Source organism: Camelus bactrianus, chromosome 27 (assembly GCF_048773025.1).
Source record: "Camelus bactrianus isolate YW-2024 breed Bactrian camel chromosome 27, ASM4877302v1, whole genome shotgun sequence".
In the NCBI taxonomy this organism is placed as follows: Eukaryota; Metazoa; Chordata; class Mammalia; order Artiodactyla; family Camelidae; genus Camelus; species Camelus bactrianus.
The window spans coordinates 12,428,897-12,437,229 of record NC_133565.1 but is presented as its reverse complement, the minus strand read 5'-3'; the positions used below and the strand labels follow the sequence as shown (position 1 = coordinate 12,437,229).

At 42.5% G+C, this 8,333-nt stretch overlaps 1 pseudogene; it reads left to right on the top strand.

The window, feature by feature from the left end:
* The first annotated feature begins 5,254 nt into the window (after positions 1–5,254).
* LOC105075213 (tubulin alpha-1A chain-like) lies at positions 5,255–7,506 on the top strand (annotated as a pseudogene).
* Positions 7,507–8,333: the final 827 nt, after the last annotated feature.

The window sequence follows — 8,333 nt, the reverse complement described above, 5'->3', positions numbered from 1 at the left end:
TGTGGTTAAAACTGACCATTTAGACTGTGGGGACTCCCAGCTAATAGTAAGACTGTGGTCACTTTTCCCATTCAGAGAGGAGGCTGGATGCCAGGTACACCTTCTGCAGACCAATGACCCTGGGACACCAGGCTGTTTTGTCCATGGCTTCAGTGTATTCTTCACTAAAGGCAGAAGACTGAAACATCAGACTATAGCCTGTGGGATTCACCTTGGGAACTTGAGCTCTGAAACACCCCTTTCCCCAGTATCCTCCCCTTCAGATGGAAAGCCAACAGTTGATCCCCACTGGGACTCCCCTGGGCTATAATTTAGCTAAAATCTTGGCCCATAATTAAAGACCTTGATCCAGTTTAATCTCTTCTACAATACACAAGAAAAATGGTCTAAAATACCATCTATCCAGATCTTTTATTTGCTGAGGGACAACAATTATCTCTTAAAGAAATACAAAATGACCACCTTGACCTTGGTTACTATTAGCAACCTGCTGTCCCCAACACCTCTTTGAGAGGGACTCCCTTAAATGTACCTACTTCCCTCCTCTCATTACCATATACCCCTTGATAAATTTCTCACCCAATCTGCCCCTGATATTAGACAAAAACTCCAAAAGGCAATCCAGGAACCCAGATTAACTCTTGATAAATGCTAACCATTGCTGCCACAGGTTTTTTTTATTTTATTTTTATCATGTACAAGAGACTGAGGGTCAGAGGAAGAATGAAGGAAAGAGGCCAGATATGCCCAAATGATTACAGCCCTTTAAAGGCAGCCACCACCCCTAATTCCTCAGTCTGAAGCAGCCTCAGACAAGTCTGATGATAAATACAATATCAGTCACAGATCTGGTCAATGGGCCAAGAAATATCCCCATAAGGACAAACCTCCAAGGTCTACCTACATTTGGTGTAATAAGAAAGGTCATTGGGTGGCCCTCTGTCCCTCAAGCCAAACAGCCTGTTGGGGAGAACCAGCCTGCAACCTGCAGATGATTGTCCAGGACTAAAGAAGCTCCCTCAATCAGCCCTAGTGCAAGAGATCTTCACCATTGGGATAGAGCCATGGGGACAAATGGATGTGGCAGGTAGGACAATAAGTTTGTTTTTGGATACTGGGGCCACCTACTCAGTCCTGACTGTCTCCTCCAGATCCTTCTCCTCCAGATCCTACAACACACCTATCCTTCTGGTCATTAAGAAGGATGGGACCTACAGACTAGTCCAAAATTTAAAAATCATAAAGGAGGCTGTAGTGCCGCTTCATCCAGTGGTTCCAAATCCCTGCGTATTACTAAAAACATACCTCCAGGAGCCCAGTGGTACACTGCGTTAGATCTAAAGATGCTTTCTTCTGTATACACCATAGTGCCCAATCCCAATAATTATTTGTCTTTCAGTGGGACTCACTTGATGGGTATCAATGTCAGCTGACCTGGGCAGCATTATCACAGGGGTTTGGCATTATCACACAGCCTTCATCTCTTTGGGATAGCTTTGGCCCAGCTTTGGCCCAAAATTTACAGAACTTACAGCTTGAAAAAGGAACTATTCTCCAATATGTAGATGACCTACTTTTCTGCTCTGTTACTCAAGAACAGGCCATCCAAAATGCAATCCAAACTTATGACTTCTTGGCTGATTGGGGAGATAATTTCTCCCTTTGCAATACACATATCCTTCTAGTCATTAAAAAGATAGGACCTATAGCTTGGTCCAGGATTTATGAATCATAAATGAGGCAGTATTACCTCTTCATCCAGTGGTTCCAAACCCCTATGTATTACTGGGGGACATACCTCCAGGAACCCAGTTGTACACTACCTTAGATCTCAAAGATGCTTTCTTTTGTATACCCCTTAGTCCCCAGTCCCAATATTTATTTGCCTTTCAGTGGGACTCACCCAATTTGTATCAATGCCAGAGCTAACCTGGACAGTACTACCACAGGGATTTAGAGGCAGTCCTCCCCTCTTTTAGAAGCTTTGGCCCAAGAATTACAGGAATTACAGCTCAAAAAAGGAACTATTCTCCAACATGTAGATGACTTACTTATCTGTTCCCTTACTCAATAACAGGCCATTCAGCATACAATCCAAACTCTTGACTTCTTGATCTAGCCAGGATATAAAGTTTCCAGGTCAATGGCCAAAATGGTCATACAAGATGTAACTTATTTAGCAGTTGTTCTGACTCCTGGAAACCATGGCATTTCCCCTGAACAAATTCAGGGAATCTTAGAACTCCCTAATCCCACTACTCAAAAACAGCTCAGGATATTTCTTGGACTAACAGGTTACTGTAGGCTTTGGTCTATAGCTCAACCACTATATGACAGCTTAAAGAGTAAGGATGACTCAGTACCTCTCCAGTGGGGTCCTTCTCAACAGGAAACAATGGAAAAATTTAAAAATCTCCTAGTAATATCCCCAGCCTTGGAGCTTCCAGATCCCACAAGACCCTTCCAGTTATATGTTCATGAGAGAGGAGGAATAGACTTGGGGCCCCACACCCAAAGGCTGGGTCATACCCAACAGCCCATGGGATACCTCTCAAAGCAGCTAGATCCCACTGCTCAAGGCTGGGCTTCCTGCCTAAGAGTGTTGGGAGCCCTCTCCACTCTCCTGGAGGAAGATTTTAAGTTAAATCTGTGGATCTCTATACAAGTATACGCTAACCACAAAGTTTCTGATCTTTTAAAAGGCAAGGGTCATTTCTGGCTCTCAAACACTCAAAAACTCAGATGCCACTGTCTCCGTTTGTGGGACACTCAATTCTGCCACACTATTATCATCACCAGGTGGGTATCTTCCCTTTCACCTATGCCATGAGATCCTATCCATTTCTCTAGGAGCTAGAACAGATCTCACTGACTAAGCCCTGGAAAACCTTGATGATATCTGGTTCACCGATGGCAGCCACATATTCTCGTGAACCTCTTAGGAATCTGAGACTGCTTTTCAAGCAACACTCCAATTCAATCTTCATACAGCTATACAACAAGGTAATCAACCAATCAGCCAAGATAGCTTTTATACAAGCCCCTCGATGTACACTGACCCTTTGCTCACCACCTTCCCAGTGACATCCAGTAAGTCTGGGACCCTAATGAGCCCCAACATCACCCCAGGTCAGCAGGAAGTAGCTAGAGCAGCTGTTGCCCTCTACATCCCCAAAATTTGGAGTCCTATGACTAGAGGGGTTAATGTTAGGTAGCTTAGATGTAAATGAGCACTGGGCAGGGGGAGAAGAAGGGGAAATGAATAATCCAGAGCACAGGGAACCTGAGTTGTCAATTAATCAATCAATCAATCACAAAACAAGGATATAAAACAGGAAAAACAAAGGAACAGCACCATTTTTCCTCTCTTGAGTTGGCCTGTTCCCAATTTTTGGGAGTATACTGTCTCCCACTTTTTTTATTTTTTTACTTCACTAATGAAAAAATATTTCTTATATCACGCTTTTTGTCTCTCTTCAAAAATTTTTTTTTGTTTTGTTTTGTTTTCAGGTGATTAAGAACGAGGTAGTTTTTATTACATTTTCCCCAATAACACAGCATTCTCTTCTTCTTGCAATAGGACAAAATTGGAAACATTTATTATAATATCAAGGCTATGACTGGATTGCCATATTTGAAATTGTTATGCATCAAACCAGATGTGATCTAAGAACTTTAAGGAACTAAGTTAACTTTAAGGACCCAATTCTTACAAAGTGACCCTTGGAAAATCTGGCCTGAACTTGGCTTATAGGGTTTCACAAGTTAGAAGTCAGTAAGGAGAGTCACTTTCAGGAAGGCCCAGGAACCACAGAATATGTGGGTAATGTAGGCAAGTTCAGGAAACTGGTCAAGATGGCAGAGTGGCCAGTCCTCAAACTCGCTTCTCCTCTTGACTACAACAAAACCACAACTGAATGTTGAACAAACATCAAAAAAAAAAAGACTTTAATCTAGCAAAAAAGATTTTCTGCAACTGGAAACATAAAGGGGGAAATACAGTAGGATGGTAGGAGGGGTGTGCTCAAGATATAATTGGGCCCCATATCCTCTAAGTGGGTGACCAACAAACTGAAGATTTGTTAAGTTGCAGAGGCCATCCCACAGGAGTGAGATCTCTAAGCCCCCTGACAGTCTTCCCAGCTCAGGTCCTGGCATTGGGAAGAGAAGGAGACCCCAGGACATCTGATTTTCAAGACCAGGGGGGCTTGGCTCTGGGAGCCCCACAGGACTGGGAGAAACAGAGACTCCATTCACTTGGGAAGCATATGTGGAAACTCACATGCATCAGGTTCAAGAGCAGAGGCAGTGATTTCATAGGAACCTGTGCCAGACCTACCTGCTGGATATGATAGATCTCCTGGGGACTTGGGGGATGTCTGGGGCTCACCCAGGGGACACAAAAGCTAGTGGCAGACATTCTGGGAGTATTCACCTATATGAGCTTTCCTGGAGAATGACATCTTGATTGAATCATTAGCTCCAAGATGGAGCCACACCCAACAGCCTGTAGGGAAGCCTCAGGCCAAGCAAAATACAGGGTGGGGACACAGCCACACCCATCAGCATACTTCCTAGGCCACAAAGGCCTCTAGATACAACCCTACCCACCAGAGGTCCGGGACCACGTTTCACACAGCAGTGGGTAGGCATTGGCTCCTCCTACTAGGAAACCTGCATAAGCCTCTATTCCAACATTGTCAACTGGGACAGATACCAGAAATAAGAAAACAACAATCCCAATGCCTGTGTAAGGAATCCACAAACACATAGAAAGATAGATGATATGAGGCAGCAGAAGAATATCTCCCAGTTTAAGGCACAATATAAAATCCCAGAAGAAGAAACAAGTGATGAAGAGATAAGCAATTTATTTAAGAAAGAGTTTAAAGTAATGATGTTGAAGATGTTCAGAGAACTCAAGAGGAGTATAGATGCACAGAACGAAGGTTTTGAGCAAAGAGTTGGAAAATATAAAGAATATCCAGAGTTGAAATAAATAACACACTAGAAGTAACCAAGAATAGACTAAATGAGGCTCTTAGAAAAACGGACCAATGAGCTAGAAGACAGATGAGTGGAATGAACCTAAATATAAAACAGAAACAGTCTCACAGACATAGAATATAAACTTATGGTTGCCAGGGTAGAGCAGGGTAGAAAGGGATAGATTGGAAGTTTGAGATTTGTAGATACTGACAGGAATATAACTGCTCTAAAATATAAAATCTATTAAAAAAAGAATATTTGAGGAATGTACACAAAAGTGGAATTCACCTCAATCAACAGGTATTGTAGACAAAATCAAGTTTAAACTCCTGGTTTGGCTTCATAGCATCCAGAGGCTTTTAAAAGTCTAATCTCAGGCTCCTTATGAAAAGTTTCAGCAAAGCAAACTCTAGAGACCATGTGGTCAGTCATTATTCTTGCTGTACTTACATAAATAATCAGACTAAATTTAATGAGACTGGGCTTATTTTGCAAACAAATTTGTCTATGATTCTCTCTGATAGAAGAGGTGGTGACAATAGAGGTAAAATTTTGTTTCAATGGAAAACCATGATGTACACTTCTGGGTCTGATCAATCACTTCTTGGCAGTCCTTGACAAATGCTTTATTGTAGTTTCCTCAAAATCTGACTAAAACTCTCCAAATTAGCATTTCCAATTCTTTTCCCTTATGACTAGGAATCATTGTGAAGTAAAACTGCCCAAAAAGAAATAAAAAGGATACAAATGAACTTATTTACAAAACAGAGACTGACTCACAGACATTTAAAACAAGCTTAAGGTTACCTGGGTGGGGAAGGAGGCGGGGATGGATAAATTGGGAGTTCGGGATTTGTAGATACTAACTACTATATATAAAATAGATAAACAACATGTTTCTACTGTATAGCACAGGGAACTATATGCAATAACTTGTAATAAAATATAATGAGAAAATATATATATACACATATGTATGTATATACCTGAATCCCTATGCTGTACACCAGAAATTAACAGCATTGTAAATTGACTATACTTCAGTTAAAAAAAAATTATTACAGGCAGGTTCTCTTACATTGATTGCCTAAGAGTCACGCTGTAAGAAGCAACAAACTTCTTCCTCTCTGCTATCTGCTCAGCAGCTGCAAAAGAGCAACTTTTCCTGAGCGCATCTCCATCCATGTTGGCCAGGCTGGTGTCCAGATTGGCAATGCCTGCTGGGAGCTCTACTGCATGGAACATGACATTCAGCCCAATGGCCAGATGCCAAGTGACAAGACCGTTGTGGGAGGAGATGACTCCTTCAATACCTTCTTCAGTGAAACAGGTGCTGGCAAGCATGTGCTCAGGGCAGTGTTTGTAGACCTAGAACCCACAGTCATTGATGAAGTTCACACTGGCACCTGCCACCAGGTCTTCCACCCTGAGCAGCTCATCATAGGCAAAGAAGATGCTGTCAATAACTATGCCCATGGTCACTATACCATTGGCAAGGAGATCATTGACCTCGTCTTGGACCAAATTTGGAAAATGGCTGACTAGTGCACAGGCCTTCAGGGCTTCTTGGTTTTCCACAGCTTCAGTGGGGGAACTGGTTCTGGATTCACCTCCCTGCTGATGGGAATTCTCTCTGTCAATTATGACAAGAAGTCCAAACTGGAGTTCCCCATGTACAAAGCCCCCGAGGTTATCACAGCTGTAGATGAGACCTACAACTCCATCCTCACCACCCACACCACCCTGGAGCACTCTGATTGTGCCTTCATTGTAGAAAATGAGGCCATCTACAACATCTGTGATAGAAACCATGATATCGAACTCCAAACCTACACTAACCTGCATATGCTGATAGGTCAAGTTGTGTCCTCTTTCACTGCTTCCCTGAGATTTGATGGTGCCCTGAATGTTGATCTGACAGAATTCCAGGCCAACCTGGTGCCCTGTCCTCACATTCACTTCCTTCTGTCCCCATATGCCACTGTCATCTCTGCTGAGAAAACCTACAATGAACAGCTTTCTGTATCAGAGATCACCAGTGCTTACTTTTTTGAGCCAGCCATCCAGATGGTGAACTGTGACCATCACCATGGTAAATAGGTGGCTTGCTGCCTGTTGTACCATGGTGATGTGGCTCACAAATATGACAATGCTGTCACTGCCACCATCAAGACCAAACAAACCAACTAGTTTGTGGACTGGTGCCCCAGTGGCTTTAAAGTTATCATTAATTACTAGCCTCCAACAGTGGTACCTGGTGAAGATCTGCCCAAAGTACAGCAAGCTGTGTGCATGCTCAGCAAGACCACAGCCATGGCTGAGGTCTGAGTTCACCTGGACCACAAATCTGACCTGATGTAAGCCAAGCATGCATTTGTTCACTGGTACGTGAGTGAGGGCACGGAGGAAGGAGAGTTTTCTGAGGCTCATGAGGACATGGCTGCCTTTGAGAAGGATTATGAAGAAGTTGGTGTAGATTCTATTGAAGGAGAGGGAGAAGAAGAAGGGAAGGAATAGTAAAGTTAAAATATAACAAAGGTGCTGGTTTTACAGGGAAGCTTATTCTGTTTTAAATGTTGAAGAGTTGTGATCTGATCAGTTAATTTGTATGTAGCAGTGTATATCCTCATATAGAATTACTGATCTATGCTTTAAAACACAATGCTTTGTTACAGAGACAATCTATCCAGTTCTCTGATGGATTTGAATGAAGTATTATCTGTTTAAAAAATTACAAAGAAGAGGCCTGATAAGGATAAGTTGGTTGACCAAACTTTAATCAGACCCTTGAAATTTCTCCTAGGCCCATATGGGTACCTCCTTGTAAAATCCCCAGCAAAAATTCTGCTGAGAGAGTTTTGCATGAGTCCTTCATCCCCCAGGTCTGATCACCCTCGATATCTCATTAGGTTTCTCATATTCCCTCCCCACCAGCAGGTAATGTCTGATCAGTCTGACTCATCTTCAGCAAAAATCCCATATGTCGGTTTATGAAGAAATTCCCTTGTCCTTGGTGGTTCCTATTAGTAATACACCATCCAGTGACCCCCCACTGAGCTCCTCTGATATAAATTCCCTCTTCCCAATTCTCTATTCTTCATTAAGCCAAGCTCTATATTGAGGTCTCTTTTTCATTATTAATATAGTTCTGAATAAATATGTTTTTACCACATTAAATACTCTTCAGGTATGGCTGTCCTGTGACAGTAATAAGAATCACGCAATATAGTGCAGTAACTCCCCTTTTTGCCTGTTGACACAGAGGCGTGTGGAGCACAATGTGGCTGGGTGTCAGTCTTAATCTCCACTCAGAAGAATCGTTGTTCTGTCTCCTAGCAGAAACA